At 40.0% G+C, this 27,964-nt stretch overlaps 1 protein-coding gene across 1 annotated transcript in view; it reads left to right on the top strand.

Annotated features, from left to right (window-relative positions):
- Nucleotides 1–27,964, top strand: part of LOC113158366 (RNA binding protein fox-1 homolog 3-like) — a 327,372-nt gene that overhangs the window by 18,316 nt on the left and 281,092 nt on the right. Inside the window, exon 2 of the mRNA XM_026354255.1 lies at nucleotides 16,221–16,343. The gene's annotated coding sequence lies outside the window, so the exon portion shown is untranslated. The remainder of the gene's footprint in view (nucleotides 1–16,220; nucleotides 16,344–27,964) is intronic.

Below are 27,964 nucleotides of genomic sequence, written 5' to 3'. Positions count from 1 at the left end.
AAGCAAGACTTATTTAGACAGTAACTTAGCACCAACCTAACCACTCAAGGGCAGATGGCTTTGTGATTCTCATTGCTCATATGGTTCATTTTGTTAAATGGACTGTTTGCATATTTTTTAATATAACACTAATTCCTTGCATCGTTATTATAGTTTAAACCATAATGTCCTACTGAGTGTGTTTACTGTTTTGGAGAGCAATTCATCTGCCAGATACCAGATTGTTGTCACTTTAACCATCTGCTGGCTGGTTTGGCTATGAAGCACTCCTCGAGAAATGAAAAAAAAAGAACACACACACACACACACACAGGAGGTTTAGAGGGATCATAGCGAGGTTGGTTTGCTTATTTCTATTAGTGTGATGTGAGAGGAGTGGCATAATGCGTGGCTGCTGTTGGCTTTGTTGTGAAGCCAGGTGTGGAGGTGAGCCTCAGCAAAGCCTTTTGCCACCACACCAACAACACGAAGGATAAAACGTCTGTCACCCTTGGATCTGACCATGCTTGGACCCAATGTGACAGCGAGGCTTGTACTCACACTTTCAGAGGCCACTGATTTAATAGAGGCACAGTGTCAGCACTGACCTCATCCACTGATGTCTTCACAGCTAATGCCTTAACATGTGACATTGACACTCAGCAAGACAAACAGTAAAGGAGGGAGATGGATTGGCAGAGAGGCTTGTATGTCTGCCTCTGGATGGAAATACAATGATGGAGTATAGACAGGAAGACAGCAGTGCCGACATGGAATCGTTATGACAAAATCAGACATGACTTACTTTATTTTGTGACAAATGTCACAGTCATGTAATGTTACGTCACATTATGTCACGTCATGTCACATGATTCCATGTTACATCACGTTACTGTGGTATGGTTTGAGCTTATTATAGCAGAGTAAATGGAGAACAAATGTATGTTTTACAGTATTAGCTAAAAACGGATGCAAACAAGTTCATAAAATGTAATTTAAATATTACATTAAAATGTTTTTTAAATTAGTTTTATAGTATTTTATAGTATTTTATAAAGTTCAGTAGCAGCAGGGGGCGAGCGTGTGGTGGGCTTGCCCATAAAGCATATTTTATTTCACGTCCTGGCCTGACTCATGCAGTTAAGTTTGTGTGGTGCTTTTAAAACACGGCCCTGCTGAGTTTCTCATGCTTGACTCTAAAGAAGACCTACGGGTTGGAAACTCAGTCTTACCTAACCGTCAGGAACATCATATCTCACCAACATACTTAGGTTCACCAAATTTTCACAAACAGCCATTGTTTCCAGATTTAAAAGTTACTTTTAATCACAATAATTCTATTTAATCAGGTGAAAAATCAAACAGAACAGCAACCAACCTCTCACATTTTGATACTGAAGGCTGAACTTCTATCACTCTCTGCCTATCAACATGTTTTATGAGGGCTTGTGAAATTGCTTTATTGCTATTGATTATAAACAACAGCTGTAGTGTCAACCCACCATTGACTGGAACCAATTAATGAAAAGAATCTCCTAGAAATAACCTTCCTTGTATTACATGGTGTCAGAATAAAAAATGATGGTACCATCTATCCATGTGAGAGGATTGTAATAGGTGTCTTATGTACATAAGTAAAGTTGCTTTTCGTGTGTGTGTGTGTGGGTGTTTCGTAGCTACTATATCTCGGAGTTCTCAAAATACACATGAATTAAACATCTTCAGCTGTGATGTGTTCAAAGAAAGAGATACCCAAGACACTGTCAACAATACCGGATGTAGCAAAAAGCAGTTAGCCAACAGACTGTAACATCATGCTTCAGTAAAGCTGCTGTGGTCAGAGCAGTCAGCATAATAACAGAGAGAAGCAGCTTGTTGAATTGGGAATGTTTACCAGATTATAATATATATACATATACATATATTATAATAATCTGCATTCAAAAACGTGCTAGGGCAGGCTGAACCCACACTGCAAAGTCATCCTTTTTCCCCTCCAATTTCAGCTATAACAGAAAATATTTGCTCCTAAGTAAAGAATTTCACAAAGTAATGGGAAACTGAGCTGAAACTTAAATCAAATTCTAAAAAGCAAAGTTGAACTGATTTGAAAGTGTGGAACTAAAGTAACCTTGATGCAGTTCTTCTCCTTGCTTATGCTATGATGTGTTTCATTATGATTGTGTTGTATTATTCTCTCTGTTCATACAAAACTGAACTCTGCTTAATGGACTAACCTGCCAAACTCACAGCAGCACTAAAACAAAGGACCTGCTGTTTTTAAAATGATTGAGCCATGACTTGTCAGCGAGAATCTACTTTCGCCCTTGAATGCTAATTATGTGATGTTTATGCAAAGTCACGTACACACTCCCAAAGGATCTTAGGCTGGATTGCCAAACTCTTAAAACAAATCTTAATGTGTTGTCAGCATAACAATGTCAATAAAATGACATTTCACTTTCTGTGTCACTAAGGCATTTTTTTTCTTATTCCCTAAACAGTAAAAGCTTCAATAAGATCCCCCCCTAGCAATCCACATTATCTAAATCTGTGACACAATTTCTACAATCAGCCTGACAGCTGCCCTAAAACAAATTAAAATGTATGAACTGAAAATGCAAATGCACTCTCAACTTATTTCAAGAAAGTTTTCTGTTGTTTAAATGTTTGCTGGAATCATTGTTCAAGCCATGTAGGGCGAACCCAGAGGCACATTTTATTAATATTTAAAACTCAATTTTTATTGGCAAGTTTCTGCCATAAAAGTTTAAAAAAGAAATGTCGATCCAGAGTTGAATGTCTTACTTTTGTATTAGTTGATAATTGCTGGAGACTCAGCAGATATAGTGCAGCTTTTAGGGCTCGTCATTTGTGCCGCACCGTGGCCTCTGTTACAGTAGGTGTCTGTAGGTGGCACTCAGCTTTCACTCACAGCAACCTGTGTGTACTCAAGTAGTAGCCCGTGTCATGACGCACGACCGAGGATTGAGCTCCTGTAAACTGTCGATATACTTTCATTTGTACATTTTAAAATTAAAACCAGATACAATAAAGTAGACCTATTTTAAAAAAAAAAGGAGTCATGGGCAACTGTCTGGTTAACATTTCAATTGTAAACTTAACTTGTACTTTGATTTCACTTTGTTCATTTGGATTTTGTCCAGATGTTGATGAAACAGACTTTCTCTGTGCACAGGACAACCTCTGAACATCAACCTCTCTGTGCTTTTAAGCACCAACCATGGTCCATTACCACAGAGAGCAACCTCTGTTTCTGTGCAATCAGCCAAATCACAGAAAAAAAGATTTTCTTTCACATCAATTACAAATTAAAACATCCATAAGAAGCTACTTTTACCTTTAAAACAGAGTCCGCTCCTCATGCCATACGTAATCCAGGTTTTTCTTTTTCTTTGCAAAGTCATTATAAAAACTGTTAAACTCCACAAAGTCCACAAGCTTCAGACTTTCGGACTTGTCAGAAACAGGCTAGAGCTCATTTTGCTTGCATGTTTGAGGACAGGTGCACAAAATAACACACACAGCAACATGAAAATAGCTTATAGCACTGCTCCCAGTGGCAGCTACACCAGACCCAGCAGGGATCCTGCAGGTCTACCACAGCCGAGGCAAACTCTGCCAGCTTCAGCCACAGCTGCATTAAGTACAATGTGTTTCATTTGTTTTAAATATAAAGTGCAGCTGAACCGGAATGTGTTTTAATTCTCAGAACAATGACATTTTATTAATTTATTCTTATCACCACCTCTGTTTGGGATTTTCACATAAAATGACAAATTCATTGTATTAAAAAAGAGTCACCATGATGATGGTTCTTGGGTATTGAGCGGCAGGCTGTCAGCAGCTGTAGACAGACGTGCACTCAGTTCAGCAGGGTTTGTGCAGACAAGGTGAGAATGTCCCATCTAAAGACCACAATAAGCTACTGTCGACAATTAGCACATGAGTGGCTCTGACTTTTAATGGTGGTTGTAAAGTTGTAAAATATCTTCTGTGTGTTCTGTATTTTGCAGGAGACAGTTTAGTTGAATGTGAATTTTTTAGTAGAATGAACAATAATAAAATAGTATTTTAATCGAGACCCAACAGAAACTGGTATTTCAGGGACCTTTGGTGCTGTGTTTATTATGTTTAATAGATTTAACAACCAAATATGTGAAATCCTGTGTAATAGATATTTATTATTATATAGGTATAGTCGCTGTATGATAAGAAATAAAAAAAAATTATTCAACTACACTGGTACCGTATGTACACTCACGATGTAGAGTGGGAATAAGGGGGCGACTTCGCGACACCCGATGGCAGAACGGAGAACTGCAGGCTGGATTTTATGTGTGGATTTTGTACAATCCTGGTGCAGGATTCAAAGTTATACATGACTGACGCACCGCCAACGATAGCGTACCACACCCACGCCACAGCAAAAAAGCTCTTCGTCTGCAACTTCCCTGTGACTTTGTGGCATGAGGTTAGATTAGTCAAGTATAGTCCTCTGTGTTGACTGACGTGCAAATACATGACGCTTCTTGAGAATCATCATTTTCAGATTTGAGCTTTTTGGATTGATTAGGTGTCCTGACCTTTTTACACTGCATTGAAAAGACCAATCACAGATGTCTCACACACATTTACTTCTGAAAGTGGGTGATTACGGGCTGGTTACTTGTGTACTGATGACCTAATTAAGTTCAAAATTAGTTGTTGTTGGGGCATGACAGGGTACAGAGAGGAGAAATGTCTCACAGAGTGTGTTGAGTTCAAGTTCAGCTTAATTTTGGTGAATCGCATACAGTAATGTCCTTGTGGCCTGGTACAGTAGCAGTTAAGGTGGGCAGTTCTCGATAAATGCATGTATGTCATAGAAATAAACTACAGCATCATCCTATGATGAGACCCTGCTCCTTTTTCAACTCATCTTTGAGGTCTTTAACTAATTAATGACGAGTTAAATGGATGAACTGCTGAGGGTTCATGGTTAATGACACAAAAAGACTCTCCAGCGTGCATTGTTTAAGACTAGAAACTGTTTAAAAAAAACTCTGCTGTTCTATTATATTATATAATTGTAACCATGATGAAAGTTAGTGTTGTATTTGCTCTTTTTTCACAGACACTTGAACTCAACATAGTCAGTGAGAAGTTTTGTTTGGTACTGTTTGTATTTTTTTGTACTGTCTTGAGCATAAAATGACTACACATGCTGCTTTGGAAAATTCTTGATGTAACAAGACAGAAAACCTGTCTGTAACCGTTGTCCATATGACATAAGCATTGGAGACAACCTCGCATCTTGACTTTACTGAACTTGCTTTCTCAAATTCAGGAAACTTAACTGAGTTAGTTTTCAAAACTTTCAAAACTATTTAAAATGAACCTGGGTTTGCATTTTCAGGGCAGCAGGGGAGCTCAACAGTGAAATGCCACATGCATACTGTATTTAATACTGGACAGACTTGATTGTTAAAGTTGAAGAACTTTTAAAACAGTAGGCTGGATGCGTTAGTGCCCTGACCACTCAGGGTTGTAGTTCTGATACCTGTAATAGACCCTAAGTCGAGCTCAAACAATAAAAGGTTGCGCACACGTTCCATAACAACAAACATCAAAACATCTCAGCATTAGACATTTCAGTAAATGTCTTTGTTTTTATCTTTTCTATGCACCTTGGATGACAATATCAGGCTGTGCAAGCTCTTCCATGTTGTTTTCACAGACAGAGCATGGCACACTACGATGAATACACAGATCCTGAAGTGTAAAATAACTTATGAAACATACAATGGAAGCTGGAGGACCCTGACAGAACCCACACAGTAAACCTGTAGATTCAAATCTGGATCCTTGCTGTGATGCTTTTTTTAAATATGTGGACGTCAAGATCTGTATGAATGTGACTTAGCAGCCTTCCCTCAAATTCAAAAGCTTATATGTCCAAAAGGCACTTTAGCCAAACTGCTGTGTGGGACTTTTCATACTGTCCTGTACAAATCTGAATTCTCTGTCTAATGCACTTGATGTGTTAACATCTATTCAGACCAATTTGGAAATGAAATGAGGGGAAGACAAGAAGAGAAAAAGAGGGAAAAAATGAAACCTGGGGAGGGAGCAGGGGGGTTGGGGGTGGTGGTGGGGGGGTGAGTCACTGCCGCCCACCACTGCATGGCCCTGACACCTTGTGAAGACTGCTCATTCATCACGCGGTGCAGGGCTTGAGCCTCCGTAAATCACTGTGGATAAAGGACGCGCCATAAAGGATGGAATTGTGAAGGTAAGGGTTTTAAATCCCCCTAGATGATCCGAGATAAACACGGAGAGCTTTTTGACAGTCCCTCGTTACCGCCACAAGCGAGAGGAGCTGTCACCGCTCCCTCCTTGCCTTTCATCTCTTGGTAACAGTCTGGCTGCTAATATCCTCAATTATCTCTGCAATATGTTGCTGGGAAAAAGGGAAAGTTCCGAGGAGGCATTCACACAATTTAAAAGTTTTAATTTGACAGCTTGTGGTGTAATGATTTGTGATGAGTGCAGCGGGGGGCTGCAGCCTACACTGAGTGTGTGACAAGTGATTGGGTCGGACTGAGAATGGTTTGTGGATGTCAAGACTTTCTGGATCACATGTCAGGAAGCCAAATAGATGTTTCACAGGTTGATGTGGGGAAAAAAGGTTAAATGGCAGCGGCATTTCATCTAGTAGCTGTTTTTGGTAGGAAAGCAAATATTTGTTTCATTTCCTTCAACAAAAAAATCTTATTTTTACAACAAATCTAAATTAAATTCTTCACTCACTAGATGATACAGCGCCAAATGTTAAGGTCTGTAAAACCTCCATGACATTTTCCATGTCTTGTTTCAAGAGAAAAGTGTTATAAAGCTGTGCTGCTCAGTGCTTAGCTCTTCTATCTGGTTACTATCCAAACTTAAAGCAGAAAGAATAGAGAGCATTTCCATAGACAAAGCAGTCGTCTGACGATAACGGCCAAGTCACTGTGCGTGATCGAGACACGAAGGGCACCAGACTGTTGGATGAAGGTTGACTCTCAGGAAATAACCTCCCACCTAGGTACCTAGACAGGTAATTGGCTTTTTGCCTTCTTTTTTTCCTCACTTATATATATATACATAGCTTCCACTTGGAGGATAAACCAATCAATCATTCTGAGTGTCTCAGGTAATAAGTGAAAGTTATAAATCACGGCTTTGCACTCAGGTTTATGAAATATCGTCTCTTCTGCAGGTGTGGAAGCATTATCTAGCAGTCAGTGTTCCTGGTTTGAGGCGTTGGTGTCAGCATGTAGGCAGCGCTATGCTGCGACTAACAGGAGGATCCACCTACAGTGGAAGTGCCTACTCCATGAAGGGCTCTGTGCTCCAGTGCAATTAGTGCACAAAATATTAACTCAAGGAATCGGACATGGTGTTTCCACCAGGGTGCATCATCTCAAAAGTTCAAGGTAGCTCACATTGGCGTGGCTGTGTCAGTCTTCTTTTGCTGGAGTAATTGCCTCAGGTTCATTCAGCTTGAATCACTACAAGATGAAGTCAATAGCTCCAGTGGCATAATGACAGAGTACACACTTTCTTGCTCACATTAACAGCTTTTTCCTGATAGATAAAAGTCACAAATAATGGCGCTTGTGATGGAGAGAAACCAGGATAACAAATTGGCCCTTTGTGATAACAACCCCCCTGTGAGCATCCAGGGCATGAGAGATAGACAGGCAACTTTGAGGAGAGTCAGGTCTGCAACAGCTCTGCACCAGGGGGAAAAGCTCCATGCCCCACAGAAGGATGAATAGTGGAGGTTTGTACTGGTTCCTCTGCTTTTGACAAAGTAACCCGACCTGCAACCTTCATCCCCATTGGCTGAGTGAAAGGGCATTGGCAGAGAAGCTAGCTTGAGATAAGTGAGGTCTGTCGTTTTGGCTGGTACGTTATAAATTGTGGCTACCTCAATCATGTGCATGAGACAAGAGAGCTGTCTCCTCTGACAACCTCCTTTTGACTTGACGTGCGAAGAAAAACAAATTGATACAAGGCGGAGAAGGAGATAATGAATACAATGAGGGCTGAGCAGATGTGGGAGGTGATGTCTTCCTCCACAACTTTTTTTTTTTTTTCACTTAAGATTTCACTATTTTATTAAATATGCTGTGCACACATTTTTCTTTTTTGAAAAAAGACCAAAACCGTAGGACTACAGGGCTGCAGGACAGAAGTGTTCCTGACAACCAGTAATTAAAACCTGATGGATTCTCCCTATTTGTCCAAATTTAGAACAATGTGTACTTCTGTTCGGGACATGTATCATAATTTAAGTCTTTCCCTAACTTATTTGTGAATAGAGCTTTTATTCATATTCAATCCGCTCTAAACATTGAGTCTTGGTAGGCAGTTGGCTGGAACAGGTTAATCAAAAAATACAAAACTATGGAGATATTCACCATCAAAGTTTGTGCTACCAGTATTACAGTCAACTGAAATGTAACAGACGTGTTTTCTCCAAAACAATATCTTCAATAATCTACACACCATTTGTGAACTGTTTGGCAGTTTATACTGTTTTGTTTTACAAGCTATTTTCATGTGTGATTGAATCCTTTGTTTTTGCCACTTGTTTTAGTTATTTTTACTGCGTCTGGAGTGCAGGACCTTTTAAAGCCCACACTGTACTCTACAATCAGTAGTAATAAATACAACAGTAATGTATCTTATGGATCAGCGTGCACGGGTGCCGTTCATTACTGCAGGTCAGGGCCATCGCTGGACAGTTTCTCTGTTGCTAAGTGCTGGAAATAGGGAAGAGCCTTTTTTTTTTTATAGTTATATGTAATGCAAAAGAGATTACACAACCTCAACCTCAACTGTGTGTTTTATGTGGGTGTTGCCGTGGACAAGCACAGTACTTTGTTGATCAAAGTCACTCTGAAATAGCAGAGTTATTTGACAGAGGAGTTGGCTGAGGAGATATCTGTTTCTTTTTAACCCACACTCCTACCGAGTCTGTTTTTACTCTGGAAAAGCCTCTGACTTTTTGTTCTTGTTTTGACCGTATGCACAACACAAATCTCTTGTTATTGTAAACCAAAAGCCAGGCATTAGCTCTTTTTTGGCAAAGTCTCAGACAAGGGTATTAATCACATGACCATAGTTCACTGAACTCTGCCTTGAAATATGAGACTCATTTCTCCTTCCTGGATAATCAACTTAGGAGGGGGGAAAAAAATCAGATATTTCACCTTGAAATGCTTCATAACTCGCTTGCGGGATTTTAAACTTGTCATGCCCATGCCTGATTATACAGTACTAGACTGAAAGAAAACAAATGAAATGAAAGCTGGGAGTCTGCAGCACAGCTTCTCTTAACACATGCACACCACTCTGTACATGCCAAGGAATAAATTAAGAAATCTACATGAAAGCTCATATTAATTAAAATGTAGTTTTCCTACTTTTTGAGCTGAGAGCAGATGGGAGATTTTGGCCTAAACATTATATTTTGGCCATTTCTCCTTATTAAATAGGACAGAGGTTTATTAGCCCATCTTCATTAAGTATCACCAAGGATAGCTTCAGAGACATTTCTACAATATACATATCACATTATAGTATTCTTATGTATGTATGTATGTATGTATGTATATTCTGTATCACATTAAGGGAGGAAACGCTAGAATGAGTGTTTAGTCACATCATCACTACTATTTCTGTCACAGGGTGGCACGGTGGTGTAGTTGTTAGCACTGCTGTCCCACAGCTAAAAGAACCAGGGTTTGAATCCACGGGTTGGCCTTTCTATTTGTTCTCCCCGTGTCTCTGTGGGTTTTCTCCAGGCACTTACGCTTCCACCAAAGACATGCATTTAAGGTTAATTGGTGAAACTGCCCATAGGTGTGAATGGGAATGTCTTCCTCTGTAGGTCTGCCCTGCGATGGACTGGTGACCTGTCCAGAGTGAACCCTGCCTCTCGCCCAATGACAGCTGGCATAGGCTCTAGCATTCCCGTGACCCTTCACAGGACAAGTGGTTAGGATAATGGATGTTTATGTCACAGGTCTCAGTATTTCTCCTTTGTTTGCTCTGTCTTAGTCTCACAAGCTCCTGACAAGATCACTTTGTTGAGTTTCAACATATTAACAGTCTGCTGAGAACTAAATATTACCAGTAATGTTGAAGATTATATAATCTGTGGCTAATTTTGTAAATGTTGAGTCTCCACATTTTCATATGCCCTGTTCTTTATGATATTATGACTTTATGTTCCTTTACAATCGCCATAGTATCTTGAAGTATGACACACAGTCTGTCTGACTCCAACGTTATTACACTTTATATTAACATACTTGGTTAAGGTTAGGGAAAGAACAGGATCTGTCTTAATGAAGAAAAAAGTAACACTTTAACATGCTAATCCACTAGAGTCAACTTATAGATATACTATGCACATAGAGTACATGATTACAACATTTATCTGTTTTATTAAAATTGTTGTCACTAATTCTTCATTCTCACACTTGTTTTATACCACCCTATTAGCAGAGAGTTTACCACAGGCTTGTAAAAATATAACACTTCAGACTAGGGCTGTCAAGCACATTTAGCATGCCACTATATCTGCATAATTCCTCTTGGTCCAAGGCCTTTTTCTTATCTGGATTTTCATTTTTGACAATGCTGTGGCTGCATGTCAGGTGTTACTGTTGTAATCTTCTTCCAGATCTAATTTCTAATTTCCCATGTATAGTAATTCCTTATTTATTTTCTGTTTCTGGCGTATATCACAGCTCTTTAGGACGAATGCCATCTCTTTTTTCTAAAATGGGTTTAATGAGTGATTCGTTTAATGCCATCATATAGGTTGTTAAGTTAAGGTACACAATTCTAAAACTAACACTTCACCAAATAATCCTGCATCTACAGTGTTTATTGAAAATTATGTTGGATGGACACATTGATCATCACTTATAACTAGGTTTATGTAGAAAATATGTGCATCCATCTTGATGTGCATCCAATGGTGAAGTGTTGTTTGGAAATCAGTAGCTCTGCTGCCTGTTCGTTATTTAAGTCAAGTTAATAATAATGATCTTTATTTATAAAAGTCTTCCACCAAGACTTAAATATCAGTTGATGTAAGAACACTGGCTATATTTCTAGGCAGTATAGACATACACACACGCTAATCGATAACAATAAGGCTGAAAATCACAGCATTGTCTCTTAAATGACTGAGGTTAACAAAGCCTCCAGCTACAAATGTATTGCTTTTTTTTTTTTACACACTGCCACACCTACATGCACTAGCCTAACAAGATAAATAAATGCCCATTTTTTAAACTTTGGAAAACCCCAATTAGTCTCAGAGTCTTGAGAAGGAATAAAATGACTATGCATGAAGGTGGTCAGATGTTAGAGGTCAAAGTGGTTCCCTGATGGTTCCGCATCCCTGTGCCGAGCAAAGCCTCCTCTGTCACCTCCACTGCTGCTCTCCTCTCAAACAACACACTGCATTCAATTTCAGCAGAAGCCGTGCCCTTCCTACCAACATTCTGATGTTTAATTCATTCCCAGACACCCAGGGGACACTCATAACAACAACAGAAAAAAAAAGACAAAGGAGAGATATAGTGGGAGAGAGGGGGGAAAAAGAAGAGCCAAGAAATTAGAAGGAATTCAATGTTTGCTTTGTATTTGCTATCAGTGGATGTGGAATGAATGAAGGAGCTACAACAAGATCATGTCAGAGGGAATATCAGGCACAGGAGGCTGTGAGGACAAATATATCTTGTTTCCTTCTGTTTTCTTTAACTTCCAAAGTAGATGGGGGCAGTGAAGATGTTGCTGGACACCTTGGCATGCTCCTTTTTAATCAGAGGTTGACTAATCCATGCCTTTCAGAGGCATGGATTACAGGGCTCCCCTTGGACTCCACTAAATTGGTCGAAAGGGAAAGAAAGTAGTGTGTTGAGCACTGCTGAGAGAACTTTTGATGTGTCAGTCAGAGAGTCTGGCATGGTTTGCTTTTATTGACCTTCCCATCCTTGATTTGTGACAGATCCCCCGGTGCTTGGGAGGTTGAGAAGGTGCTTGATAGGTGGGGGAGGTTAGAGGAGATTTAGCTTTTGAAGAATTTCCAAATTGTGCTGATCGAGTAGGGCTGCCACAAGCATTCCTGCAATTCATAACAATGAAGGGCACCGAGCTACAAAGCATTTGCAGCCTAGATGTTTTTTGAAGATTATATTTCTGTCATTTTTGCTTTATTTGACAACAACAGAAAAAGACATGCAATAAGCGTCCTGGGTTAGATTCAGATCCAGAATCTTACACTTACACAGTGCTTCTTAGACAGCTGATCTGCCGGGGGGACCTGGCCTAGTCGTTTTTTATTACCTGCTGCTTTCCATCCACCTTTCATTTAAATCTAAACAATAGGTTTTGCTCATATCATCTTCTACCCAGCATTAATGGATTCAACAAAGTACACTGACTCAGCTCTAAATATGCCTGCACCACGTGAAAAGACAGTGTGTGTCATTTATGGATTTATGGTTAATAATAGTCGATGCTTTTTCCGCTGTCAGACTGGTTTGTAACCTCCTCATAGTAGGAATGGCATTATTCATGTTGCGGTGGTGGCACTGCTATTAATGTAATGAGTCAGGCCATTAATGTGATCCCCTTTCAGACACAAAGGGGATCTCTAAACCTGAGCTCCTGCCGCAGACAGGAGACCTCTGTGCCCTACATAACAACGATGGGACATGTCATCGTTGATTTATTTTGCCCTTGAACCTCCTAGTGATAGGACCTTGTGGGATAGCCTTTAAATGAAGCAACCAGAGATGAAATGAATGCAATGTTCCAAACTATTGAAAGACGTGCACTACAGCTGAAGGCTTTTAGAGGGAGTGCTGTAATCTAAAAATGTGCTATTTCTCACACATAGCACAGCCCTGGGATGGGCTGATCAGATAGCCTGAGATAAATCTGACTTGACCTGTGAGGAGCAGTCACTGCCTCCTGCATTGCTGGCCATGAGAGGAATTTGCAATGGATTCCAGATAAATAGAAATCAATTCACATTCAGTCGAAGCACCATACCTCAATAAGGCATCGCTACATCTACATGTAGAGTCACAATAATAATGCTTATCTATTCATAATGAATAGATAAGGATTAATGTAATTTCAGACTGTCAGCACCTGCCAGACAGCATGTCATGGATGAGCTTATCGTTGTGCCATTTATATCCAACACAAACAGTCTGGTTCCTTCCACAAACATGACTCCATGGTAACTGTCCATGGAGGTGCCTCCTCACAAGTGTTTTAAACAGTCTTATTAACTCAGTCCACTTTCTCATGTAATTAATGTCTACTTACAATGCAGCTAATATCCACTATGTAACCTGTGAAGACACAATAATTATGGGACCATTTGAGTGACAGAGATCAGGAAACCAAATAGAGGTGGCCTGTCTGCAGCCTCATCAGGGGGAGCAGAGTGTTGGTCCAGGTTAATAGGCATTCTCCAGGGAGGAATTAGATGGAGTTAAAGAAAAGTAAGGAGGGAGCCATTTGAATTCAGTATAATAATGTCAAATACCTTAAAAACCTTCTTTTATAATTTCATTGTCACAGGCCATTTACAAGTTCTTGGCCCAGGCCATTATGAAGTTCCCTGCGCAGGCATTAAAAAACACTAAGATCCTGTGAAAGAACACTTTATTTGAGCTGGACACTCTGTAGTACCATCCAGAAATAGCCAGCCATCTGTTTCCTGCTTTTGCACCAGCCAAGCACTGAGCTAGAAAATATCTCAAAGTGACTGAGTGTTGATTGAGAAAGAGAGGGAAACAAAAGTGTGATGCAGTGCTGTAATTGGAGACATTGTAGGACCAATGTCCAGGCAGGTCTGTGGATCCTGAAAGTCAGCACAGGCAGGAGAATCTTAGTTTACAAGGGGAATGCCACTTATAGTGAAGTAGACCTGTGATCGATTGGGATGTGAAGTAGCTTAGCCGTACCTCTGTGTGTCAATAGCTTCACCCTCTCCCTCAAACCTTTGATAAAACAGTGACTCAAGGTAGTAGATTTGAGTCTGTATTCACCTTTGAATGTGCCTTTATCGTTATATTTTCATGTTGATTTGTAGCTAAATTCCCTCAAAATTGTCCAAACGTTGTACTTCTGCACCGCCGAACTTTCGACACAAGACTTGGATGAGTTAAAGGTTAAATTGACACCAAATTAGAATGCACTTCACAACGCCATAGATTGAGACAAGGCTTTAATTGGCTCCATATCAGGGTTAGATAGAACTGCTGTTGACTTTTGATTAGAAAAAAGTAAAAAGAACAAGGTGACTTGATATTGTGGCGATAAGCAAAAATCCCAACTCGATCACATCAATATGTTTCTCGGGTGCCCATAGGTGGCTCACCTTGTAACCAATGACAGTGGCCACAGTGGCTCGCTGGCAGATAGACATCAGAGATTTCCCAGTGAGCGTGCATTGTCATATATTTATTGCTGTGTGTGCAGTGTCCGTTTTCCTAACAATCGTTGCAGTTATTCTACACATGCTGTTGACTTAGAGGTCAAACTGTGCAAAGGCATACGTTGTGGAGCACTAATTCACAGCATGCCGCGCAGCTCTTTAAAAAATAAAGGTCACCTCTAAGTAGCACTTTATGGCTTCATATTGATATGGTTTTTGTGGGCAGGCGTGCAGCTTCACCACCCCGCATTATCAGAATCAGAATCGCATGATACGTAAGGGTTAATCATTTCAGTAGACGTGTAGGCATCTGCCAACTCGACTCTCGGGGTTGTTATGATCGTCCAATACAGTGTACAGTAGCATATAGTATCGTGCAGCGTTCTGAGTTTGTTCATCAGCATACTGATGAACAGAAATGCTACTGGGTGGTGTTTAAATCCAGCATTCCAGGTTACCACATTTAAATTTAGTGTCAGAGTTTATTGTTTTGAGTCACAGTGCACTTCCATGTGTGTATAATGTCCACCTTTCCCAGCTACTGTATGTGTTAATTACAGGTTGAGCCCTTTGTGGCGAGAATGAGTTGACATTATGTCTCTTTGTCTAAGCTTGTTATCTTTGTGCCCCACAGTTTGCTTCACTCATTCAAAATGTGTCTTTAGTTGCAAGCATATTAGTCTCCATGGAAACCCATTTTACCAATACTTCATTGGTGCCGGAGGACCCTGTATTGCTTCACTTCTTGCTGCGTTGTGTGTGTAAAGGTTTGTAATGGTTCTTAGTGGAGAAGAACTCAGCCACTGTCTCTGAAATGGTAGTTAGCGTTCACAAAAGCAAAACACATGGTAAAAAAAAAAAAATAAAAAAAAAGTGGCACAAGCATTCACAACGGGACCAGTCTTTCCGCTGGTTGAGAAATTCTGTCTTCAAAATCCGAAGATTCACGGACTAAATCGAATTCCAGGGTCACACGCAGTGTAGTCAGAAAAAAAAAAAAAAACCTCTTCCAATCTAAACTCCAGAATCCAAATCCTAAATATAAAATCCAAGGTCCAATGCAGAAATAACAGAGAGCATACCTGCAGAAACTGGCGACACGCTGAAGCAGATGGTCACAAACACTGATTGGCAACACAATCAATCAGGCTGAAGAGTAGGTGCAGTAGTGGCAACAAACAGTCAGAGCTGGTTAAATAGACCAGTGAACAGGTGTATGTAATCAGGAAGTAATCAGGGTGGAAAGAACCAAACTGCAGACTGGACCAGTGGCAAACAAGGAAGTCAGAGAGTGTTTTCTTTTGGAGATTAGACATTAGAAAGCAAATTGAGGTCCTGCAGGGTTTTATTGCTGGTGTATTGAATAAGCATATGTGGAAAATACCAAAGTACTGCGGCACATCATTCGACAACACATTTTGATAGACTGTATATCAGCACAGAGTAGGAACTGGACGTGGAGGGTAGCTCCAAATGTGTTCGACTGTTCTTTGATTTTTTTATTTCAGCAAAATTTATCCCTGACCCCTTTAATGCATCTCATTTTGGCTGCGGAACATTTCTTCGAATTACTGATCAGGCTGGGAAACAATGACTTTCGTGTAACCACATTTGGCGCGGTGTTTTTCTACCTGCTTATTTTATTGAGCGGTGTCTGTTTCAGGATTCCCGCTGGAATATTTACACTCTTTTTCTCCCTCCAAAATGTCCACAGATAATTGCTAGAAGGAAGCGCTCAGGAAGGTCAGCCAAGAATCCTGCCGTGGGTGCCAAAGTGAAATCTACAGGACTACAATTACTTGGACAGACTGAGGCGGCAGAGCAAAGTGAATGACAGGTAGGAAATAATTCATATGAATCACCTGCTGTATTATGAATAACCACCTGCTGAGAGGACATAGCACGGTCAGTTATCCTCAGAATTGGTGCTGAATAGCTCTGTCATTTGTTGGTAATTGCCTTAATTCTCTTGATAATATAATGAAATTAACCTCAGAGAACATTTCTTCCTTATGGCATTTATGAGACAAGGTTGAAGTTAGCATGCCAGCAGTCACACAATTATATTTAGATTATTCTACTCCGCCGCTGTTTGGCTTCACCTTTTGATGTCGACACTTTAGACGAGTCCTTTTCACTGACACTCACGATTCATAATCCTCATTTTCCCAAAACATATAGTGTTGAATCCTACACGAAGGGCTTTCTTTAAGAAATTCAGGATCACTCACATCTGTTTTCTATTTAAGGTCATATCTGACCTTGTAGTGAACAGACATAAAAGGCTGTCAGTCAAACCATCACGCCGTCTTTGTTTCCTTGTGGTTGTCATTCTCCAGAGGAGTCAAGCAGCCACTGACTTAAATCTAGTGATTCTACGCTCCTGGCAAAATGCTTCTCTGTCCTTCTTTCTACCAAACTCAGCAAGTGCCTCAGGCTAAGGTGGAAAGAAGGTGAAAAAAAAAAAAAAGTTTTAGAACAGAGTTTGGATGGCTGCAGAATTTAATCAAGGCCAGTAGATGGTTAAATAGTTGAGCTTTTTTTTTTTTTTTTTTGTAATGAATCACTGCTACTTAAAACTCTGACCTTTAAGAGACTTTAACCTTTTCTGTCAGACCTGAGGAACAAAGACTAAAAGAACAAAGAATAAGGGAAGATGAGTCAAAGTGTTATCTCTATTCCGTCCACTTTTTGTGAGCACTGTTTTGGTAAAGATGAATTCTGACCAACGTGCTGCACAAATCTGCATCAATTTTCAATTGTTTTGGATATATTTATAGAAACGAGATCTTGAATGGGCATTTCCCATGGCAACTGTTCACTTAGAACTGACAACTTGGAACAGCGAGTACCCGTTGCTTCAACTATTAATGTTTTAACCTGTCTGTTTACTAAACTCGAGTCATCCTGCTGTTAAATCTGTGTTCCACTTTATGTTACACCTACCTTGTTAAGATTAGCACTGACTCCCATTCCTTTTTCATTAATGTTCTTCTAACACTTCCTGTGTAACAGGCAGCTACAGCACTCCAGGCTGAGCGCTGTGTTCATCCCGTTTTAGAGAGTAGAGGGGGTGTAGGCAGGAGTTGCTGTCTTTCTTTCACAGGCCCAGATGTGGTAGTGACACATTTGACCAGGCTGTCAAAACTCACAGCTATATGTAATTGTTTAATCCCAGCACTGCGACGTCACTCTACTTGAAACACAGAGTAATGTACACAGTGCTGAGCTCTATAGGACTAACAGTGTAGCTGGTTCAAATCTGCTATCATACTTGTTAGTGCCCACTCATATAATGCACCAATTACTTCCAAGCGACTTATTTGAGACACAGACTAACAATCAAGTAAAACCATAGACCACGCCCTGGACAGGTCGCCAGTCTACCTCAGAGCTGATGGATAGAGGCATACAGAGACACACACACACAACTGTTCACACCTACCTACTGCCAATTTAGAGTCACCAGTTAACCTAACATGCATGTCTTTGGAGTGTGGGTGGAAACCCATACAGGCACACAGAGAACGGCACACTCCTCCCAGAAAAGCTCTTTCGTTTTGACGTGGGAGCACTAACCAGTTCACCAACACGCTGCAAAAAAAAGTAAATAAATAAATTAAAGTCACTTTTAACACGTCATTGCTGGTTTGGTTTCTGCTGGCACCTCGTACACCCGTGCGTGTTGACTCAGTTGTCCCCGCCTGTTGTTGACCACTGTATTTAGGGGAATTTCAGGCGTTTGTCCATCCAACTATGAACTGGCCAACTGACTCAAATCCTCAGCAGAACATCAGACATCACAGTATCTCACAGCTTGGCTCAGTTTCACAAAAACAGATCAAGGGAGCCACAGTGTTTTCATTTCAGTTGATATGGAAATGTCACATCATTTCAAACAGAACTTCTGGTTTATTTGTGTCTAATATCCTTTTACTTCTGACAGTCTGATATAGGCCTGGAGGAGCTCTAACCAGGCTGCCACGAAACCACAAACAAGCGGCGTTGTGCACTGCAAATACAATAGTTTTCTTTTTCTTGGAAACGCACATCTGTGAAGACATCTGAAGTGAAATCGCCTTTTTCTTTACAGAGGCAGTTTCTGTGTAAAGCAGAAATTGATTCAAGATTCGAAAAATCTAAAGCGGATTCTTCTGTCTCTGCATTGACACACATTTTCTTCGGTTTTGCAACATTAGTGCCTTTGCAGTTAGAAGTAAAGATTGAGTTGCTCTCTACCTTTTGAGAAAAAAATGTATCTGAACTTATTTAGAAGTAGAAATTGACCCATGGTCTCTTACTGTGATGAGAGCTGTTCACTAGTGTTGCTTTCATAATGCATTAGATATTTTATTTAGTACTTTTGTTGTTATTGTTGTTGTTGTTCCAAAAACATTTCCCCTAAGCCAGAGTAAATGACATTGCAGGTACCATGTACTTAAAACACTAAATTAAAAGACTTTAAATGAGTCGGCACCAGCAGTTAATTAAAAATTAGCAACTATCATATCAGGTCACATTCGACTAGGGCTGTGTAGCGCGTATGACTGGCACCTTCCTCCGGGGTCTTGCTTAATGGTTCTGGTGGTCTGTGTGGTGCCACACCCTATATATCTCCATTCTTAATTATACATGGCTTGAATGGGAAATTAACATAAGGCACATCATAAAAGGCTTGATAACGGAGCTAATACAATTACATTAGAGTGATTAAAAAAGGTTAAACAGGTGATCTGTTACATTGATCTTAAATGCATTCAGACTTGATTTAATTTAACAGCTATAATGCTTTAGTTAAAATATGTCCTATTAGTGTTTGGAGCCTGCATGTATAACGATTAATTATTGAATAATTGTTCATGCATTTCAACACTAGCAGTCTCTGAAGGGTGATTTATTTTCTTCAGTGGCTGTACAGAGATAGGGCTTAATTACAGTGGATAGCCTTATCTCCCCTCTCTAATCCGCTCTTTGGAGTCTCCCGCGTTCGCGCCATCTAGTCGTCGATATCATCAGACTGTTGGCAGAGCCAGACAGAGAAAGTGATCCCCAATTTCTCTGTCACATTAAGGCTCATTCATGAAGTCGCCGCTGTGGACCTGACTTAAGAACTCTAAAGTGGGAGGAAAGAAGAGTCGCTGAGTGCTGGAAAGCTCTCCCTGAGTCTAAGGTCAGTGGAGGCTGGCACATTACCCACTTGTGCTGTCTCTGTCAGCTGGATGGACTGAAGAATGTGTGGTCAAATCCGATCAGATAATGGGTTCAGTTTCTTGCCAGGAGCAATTTGTTGCAGATATTCTTGTATTAATGCGGGCAATTTGTCTACCATCTCACTGTGAGCACAACAGCGTGTGTCTGTGCTGTTCACAATGATGTTGACCAAGTACTTGCAATTTAAGACCATTGACCAATGGGTTGACTGGATGATTCACAGTCAGCTGCATTAGATTTTAATCAGGGAAGCTCACAGTTTAATTATTGTGCCTGCTTGATGGAAGATTTCCACCACAGTTGGCAGTAATAGTGGCATATATTAAATACATTTTCAATGAATTGCAGCGTATATCAACTGCATTTTGACATACTAAATGGGTTTGGGCTCACATATCCAATATACAGTAATGTGTTGCTCAAGATGTCCTGAAATAGGAAAGAAAACATTTATATAACATGCAGACTAAATAAATGTTTATTTGTGTGCAACAAAAACAGTAAACAGTATTTGGACTGTTTATTAAATCAATGGAGTTTTATAGAGTGTGTTGGCAGAGCATCATAAAAAATGCCACTGCCCATATACTTCTCATTTTCAAGAGAAGGCAACTTGGCCAGTCTCCACATTTGAGGGAAAAAAACAAAAACAAACCCTATGCGCATGGTTGGTGAAGTGGTTCTACACTCTGTCTCTCAGTCCTTTCATGGCTACCTGTTTTCTGGAGTGATGAACACACAACCAGAGATGCTCAGTATGCTGATTTCTCAGGGACATGACAGGAGAGGCTGGGTGTTCTGCTGTACTTTCATTGGCTGAGTGGGTTGATATTTGTCAGAGCAGTGGGCATTACAGCATATGTCGAGTTTGAGCTTCCCAAACACTAAGGCCACTGTCGTTTTTACCGCTTTCAGAGACCAGAAAGAAAAACAAGTTCCCTCCTAAACCATCATTTTGTCCTCGTTGACAGTCCTCCCTGCAAATGACACCGCTCCCGGTGCAAAGACACGAGTAAGCTGACTAATTGGAGCACAGCGACAACTCAAATGCTTAATGAAAAGATAATATATCACCACACACAATCCTGGCATAATAAGACTGCTTTGTCATTTGTCTCTTTGTCTTGAGGTTTTTTTTTTTTTAACCATGTAGTTGACAAGTCTTCACTCACATATCAAAGTTTTTAATATAAGTTATAGATAAGTTATAAGAAGTTTTTTTTCCATTTTCTTAGCAAGGTTTTATGATAAAGTACCCTTTCCTTGGATTTCATTTTGTTTTAGAAGATTAATCCATTTTCAGGCACATTAAGCTCATTTATTTCTTTCATTTATTTTCCACTGATGATTTGTTTGAGATTTTTTTTTCATTTTTCTTATATTTTTAGTCATTATTCTGCTATTAAGCTGCAGTACCTTGATTTTTGTCTTGTTATCACAGTAAGGTCTCACCTTTCTTCTGCGTGTTTAACATATTTTCTTCAATAAATGTCGGCAAGCCCCCATTTTATGACAATTCAAACTTTGAACCAGCTGCAGGTCTTTGATTGAGAATGGATGCTGCACGTACAGTATGTCACAGATGAATACATACATATGAATTGCTAAAGAAGAAAAATAAGCATTTTATCATATGAACGAATCTAAGATTTACCTAAAATTAAAGATGCCTTATTTAAATTTTTTACAACTTTAAGGAAAGTTTGAAACCATGCATTTCAGCACTCTGTGAACTAATTATTAAATCACTTGTGGTGATCTGTAGCTTCTTAGTAATCCTCCCATCCCCTTATTATTGCAGTCCTAATACCTTCCTGTAAAATTTTGGTGATATAAGTCGTCCCTTTGCCTGGAATAGAATCAATATTCAAACGAGGTAGCTGATTTCTGCTAACTGAATACCATATGCCAGCACCTGATGTTATAGTGATGGTAATAGCACTGTCAAGTTTGACAATGTGGAGAAAGCAATACCGTCATTCCCCATATTCACTTTTGAAAATCTCATTTTGCTTTCATCTCTTCACTAACACAGAGCTGTCAACATGTAATTCAATGAATGTCACCACTGCGCTTCAACATTTTCTTCATCTCTTTTACCAACGGTGCTCACACCATCAAGCATGACTTTACTTCTGCTGTGTTTACATCATGTTACTGCCACTTTGCCTATTATTGTAGTTAATTATAATGCAACACGCAAACCCATCCTTTATATTCTGCACCGGGCTTTGCCAGAGGTTTTGGTTTGAGAGGAGCGTTTGATTTGAAAGTGGCGCGTTGATGTTTACAGTGGTGCCTCTGCACAATAGCCGCCTTTATTCAACGCAGCGGAGGATATGTGCTGTCAGATGCGAGGAAATTGAAACCAGTCAACATCGCAGGCATCGTGACAACACTGTTTTCTGTTTCCAAAAGTAGTCAAAGCTCAGAATACAAACACGGACCTAAACCTCCCTGTACATACAGTGTATAGTTTACAGTGTACTCTGCTCTCTGCCAGTAAAATGCATCTGAAGAGAGAGCAGTCATTAAAAAGTGTGCTTCAACCAAAGTCATCCAGAGGCTGGACACATCTGATATTTTATTGTGTTACATGTTTCAACACTCTCTTACACATTTCTAGAACTAATTTGTATCTATAACAATGTGCTAATACAATACACAACATGTAGGTTTTTACTATCTAATCCAATGTTGCAGTACAACATCCAGTTTGACTTGAACTTATTTTGCGTTTTCCAGTTTTTTTTGGTTTTTTACTATCTACTGATTAAATAATATAATCAAAAGCTCCTCAATAGTAACAAAATGCTCCTTGTGGAAAGATTGTTACGTCAACCGCAGGCTCAAGAATGAACTTTCCAACTTTTCTATCAGCAAGAACAAGAAGGCCAAGGAAATTTGATCAATTGGATTTCCATGACAACTGGGCTGATAAAAGTGACAACTGAATGAACCCTTTTGGGGTTGAGTCTTCCAAATGTAAGAATCAACTTTAAAACTCAACGTCTGAGTCAACACGGGTGAGAAATCCTTAAAATCTTCCGACTCTTCCATGACAACTGGCACACCCCCATAAACTAGAGAGAGACAGACTAACGTTTTATTGGCTTTGGTCTTTTCATGGGATTTCTGCACTCAGAGAACAGATTTTTTTTTTCTTTTTAAAAACACACACACACACACTTCTCCCATTCTTTGCCAGAGATCCAAAGATTCAAAGGAATAATTTACATACAAAGGGATGATCCCTTTTTCTCAGCCCTACCAGTGATAGGGAATTATCCCGTGTAGTGCTACTTGTGTTGTTGGCTTGTTTCACCATAAGATGGGTGAACAACACTTCAGTTGTTTGCAAGCAGGCTGACACTACAGTCATTTTCATCAGCACTCTTGTTCAGGTAATGTTCCTCCAGGCTCACTGATTTCGGGGCTTATCTTGTTAAGAGCCCCCTGCCTCGCCGCGGATCCGCGCGGCTGTCAGAGGCAGGGCCCCGCGCATTTCCCACTATTATTGGTGATTGTAGAATGACACTAATTAAAGTCATTGATGTTTAAAATCAAGCGCCACAAATCCCGCTTGTTTTGTCACAAAAGCTGAGATAGCTCCTCAACCTGGCTCTGTTATGCAGTTATCATGTCATTTGTTTTGAAACCGTGTGGAGAAGCCAGAGTGTGCGTGTGTGTGTGCGTGTGTGTGACTGTGTGTGCGTGTCATTTCATTTAAAAACAAATAAGGCACCTCGAGATGGGAAGAGCTCCGCTTAAGATATGTTGACATTAATGTTTTAGCAGGGGCGTTCATTTTTTCCTTGACAAGGTGTAATATTCTGTGAGTGTGTGTTGTGAAAATGACTTTCATGGTAAATATTGTTAAACAGTCTGCTATGAAATGCTAATGTGTGTGGAAACAATGACTCCATTAAATGCGCCTTCATTGGGACTGCAGCTTTCTAATATGTATGAATATATCGATAGAGAGAGAAAGAGTGTGTGCCTGGCTAGAAAATCAAAGTGGGTCTGTCATTTTATCATAAATTACATTACTATTGATTCATCACTTGAACAACAAATCCTCCAGGTTGATGTGTCTGGTCTCCCTGGTTTGGACAAGTGAATGAAAACATGAGCAAAGGTAGAGCGTGGTCACCCGGTGGTCAGTGAAGGAGAAACCTTCCATCACATGGTTAAAGGCCGATCAAGCTGCCCTTGGTTCATTATATTGTCAGTTATTATATTTTTGTTGTCTTTAAAAACATAATATAGAACACTATTGGAAAAGGTGTGTGCTGTGCTCAGGGGAATATCCTAAACAAATAGCAGCTCAGCTTGGTTCTGACAGTACGTGATCGGATTTCTCCAACTGATCCTGTGTAAACACGTAGGTGTTAGCACCGGCGGCACAGGGCTGATCACTGATAACAAATCATTTATTTTGGTATTGGTGGAAATTTGCACAAGACACATTTTATCGAATGCATGAGTCAATACTGTTTTCAATTAGCTGCTGTGAGTCACTCAAAGGATCTTTCTGAAATGACTTAAGGACGCGATTCCACCCGAGCGCCGCCCGTTTGAGTAATCGCGCCTCAGGGTGTAATGAATTGACAACTTTTGATTTGAGACTTTTGCTTCAGTGGCCACAGATCAGCCCTCACCTTCCTGTTGTTGAAATGCCTTCAGATGTGCTCAGTGCTTGTTCCACCTTTATTTGTGGCTGTAGTAGCATCTGGATGGCAGCCACAGCCAGCCGCCCCCACTGCTTAAGATGCAGTAGAGCCTCTGTGGGTTAGGAGGGCCAGCTCTATCAATCTGTTCCCTTCCGGCCCCCACGTTCCCCAGTGCGGTTAATCACTGCCACTAATTAGTGCTAATTACTCATTGCTGCCCGGGAGAGCCCCCCTCACTAGCTCACAGTGATCTGAAGGTCCTCTGTAGCACCCTGCTGTTTGGCATTCCTCAGGTACAGGAGGAGGTGCAGGGATGTGGGTGCTGAGGGGACAGAAAGGGCTACGGCAGAGCTTATCTTTTCTAATTTGCTTTTTTTTTTTTTTTTTTTTAGGAGGCCGTGTTTTTGTTAAATAAAACACATCCCTGGTGTTTAGCCTCCCGTAGCTGCAGGTAGCAGGTTGCGTCCATGTAGCTTTAGAGGCCTGCAGGGCTGTAGCTTTGGCCAAGCATGCTGGTTTGTGCTGGTCTGCGTTAGTGTGGCTGGTGTCTGCATGCACAGGCCTGGCCCAAGCTTAATGATCCAGCACCTTTTTGTTCCCTATGTCATTAATTGTCTGCAGCCGTGACTCTGTGTGTTACGTTGCGTTCAGCTGATTCTTTTCTTTTTTTTTTTTTCCTTCCAGTAATTTTGCTTTAATAGATTCAATTTGCTTTCATTTGCTTTGTATTGATTTATTTGTCCTGCTTTGTCTTGTCAACCATAGAAACCTATAATTTTTCACAAAAGTTTGCGAGGAAAAAGGCAGGGGGGAAAAAAAAGCTCATTTAATTTGCTAATATTGAACGAAGTTATTAAAAAAAAAAAGAGAGAGACAGAGAGAAATGACAAATGATTTTAATATGGTGCGCAAGTGAGGCTTGACTAAGGCTGAACTCATTTCTTTGGAGCCATGAAAACCATATAAAAATATAACAGATTTCAGGTCAGGTTCAAGCTGTGAAGCTTAATAACAGGTTGAAGAACTGTGATGCTTCGAGCTGCCGAACGCTATGATTTTATATGTCACGTTTTAATGGTATAGTCCCAAAAAAAGAAAAAACAACAACAAAATATCTCAGTAATGTCTGGTAATGAAAGGTCAGGGTGTCATGTCAACCCTAAATAACCACACAATGACAGCTCATTGGGGTGAAATGAGTAAGCTTAGATAACAGGCTTGAGGATGGGTATGTCTTTAGTCAGTGGACATCAACATCAGGGTAAGGCCTGATGATTTACCTCTTACCGACCTCCAAACGTAAAGTGTACTTTCAGTGTAATAAGTTTTTCTTTTTTTCTGTATTCAGTTGAAGATGTTCCTAAACCTCAAAGATCTCAAGGTTATCGAATGAATTCACATAAATATCCATTATGAACTGAGGAATCTGGAGAAACATTCCTTCACACGAACATCTCAGAACTTGATGAAGAGATCGACAGAAAGAGACTTATTTTCCATTTGTGTTCAGCAGCTGAACCAACCTGGCCAGACGTCCTCATGTTGAAGCTTTTCTTATCTTTGTAATATTCGCTGCCAAGGCCATATAAAAGCTATATGAGCGGGTTAGACCATGAATAGAAAACACTCTCTTTATGTCTAGCTCTCCATGTCATTACTTTTGGGGACAACAACAATATTTTTGAAAGAAATCTCAGTTGCAGCCGCTCAAAGAAAAAAAAAAAAAAAAGTGTCAGATTGAGAAACGTCTGCGGGCAGGATGGTCAACTTTACACCGTCGCAAAGACTTTCTGCAAATGACAGGATGATGTTCTCTTTCCACATCAGTACTCTGATGAGTTTTTCTTTTTTTTCTGTTGACAGCAAGGTGAATTTAAGTTATGGTAAATAACTTTTGTAAGGCAAGCTCAGACAACTGTGTTTGACAATGGAAGATGTCAAATAGTTATTCATGTCAGAACTTTGTTTTAAGCTGGGCTGTGGGTGGATCTGTCTGAAAGGGATAAATAAAGATATCACATTATTGAAACTGTAGTATTTCTTTGTGACAGGTTTTCTTAAAAAAAGGTAAAACTAAACTCAAACTAATCAGAAATACAGTGTGTAGATACTGTTGATGTAAATGTCTATAGCAGGAAACAGCTGTTTTAATGGGATATCTGCATAGACATAGACAGGCTCACAAATATGTATTGTAATTATAATCTGATGTATATAATAAATAAAATGTACTTCCTTTAGGCTAGCTGAGTATCTGGAGCATCAACAATTGTAGCTTTGATCACATACCTGCCAGAAACAAAAATCTTTCCTCATCAGTCTAATACTGTGCTGAGCAATGAAGGCTGTTCCATACGTTTACGACATCTTTCACAAAGTAGCACAGGCTAACTCTAACCAGAATAGACAGAGGACTGGGAGGCCCTGTTACACGACTGAGAAAGAGGACAAATACATTAGAACATCTAGTTTGAGAAACTTACCCCTCATAGGGCTTCAGCCAGCAGCTTCATTAAATAGTCCCCACAGATGAATAGTCTCGGTGTCAACAGTCAAGAGGTGAGTCCTGGATGCTGCTCAAAGTAAAAGCCATATCTCAGACAGGCCACTAAAATGGAAAGCTTAAAATGGGGAGGAAAAAAAAAACTGACACAGGTCAGAGGAAGATTGGAAGTGCTATGGATGTTTTATGGATAGACATATCTGAGTCTGAGCTGTTCGGATCATAAAGTATGTCATTATCATTATTGTGAGGTTCAGGCTCAAATGAAATCAGACTGCCTCAACACATTGACAACTGCTGTAGAATGCCCACGTTCTGCAATGCTGCGATCGCTGAAAAATACAGTTTATTGATGAGAATTTGAAGGGCAGAGTTATTATTTCAATTCAATTCAGCTAACTTCTATATTTCCCATTCAACTTGCGACACATCTTAATTAAACCCATTCGATGTACAGTATGTTTTCATGGAAAACAAGGAAACGTTGAGGTGCTTCAGACAGTGAGTGGTTGACGACAAAGTTACGTTGGCAGCAATGGCAACGAGAGGGAAGCATCTGCCACTCTGCTATTAGTTTATGATGGTTCGACCTTTTCAGTCCGACACTGCAGCAAGAAATACTCTATATGACCTGATTCTATAGGGATTGAAGCATCTCTTCATAAGCAGAGAACAAACCAATCGATGACACAAATTGTAATTGGTGCAACATCGGGTCAAACTCTTGATTATCCAGTAACAGTTGACATACTAGTTAGCAACAACTGGCATTTTATTATATTAGTTGTTAACCATTACCATTTTACTCCTTTATTTAACAGTTATACCAGCTACATAACACAAAATGACCAGCAACAACTGGCTTAAAATACATGACCTATTTCTTTGCATTAAAAATAGAAATTAGTTACAATTTGCCCTATCTGGACCAACTAAAATAGTAAAGGGCTACTCACTCATGGATGAATCAGAAAAGGTACAGTTATGCAATATAGCACTCACCAGAGCGACTGTAAGGACTTTTATTTTTAATACTTTAAGTATATGTGGTCAGAGCATATTTTACATCTG

Source organism: Anabas testudineus, chromosome 8 (genome assembly GCF_900324465.2).
Source record: "Anabas testudineus chromosome 8, fAnaTes1.2, whole genome shotgun sequence".
Classification (NCBI taxonomy): Eukaryota; Metazoa; Chordata; class Actinopteri; order Anabantiformes; family Anabantidae; genus Anabas; species Anabas testudineus.
Note: the sequence above shows the minus strand (reverse complement) of the source record. Positions and strands in the feature narration are given on the sequence as shown.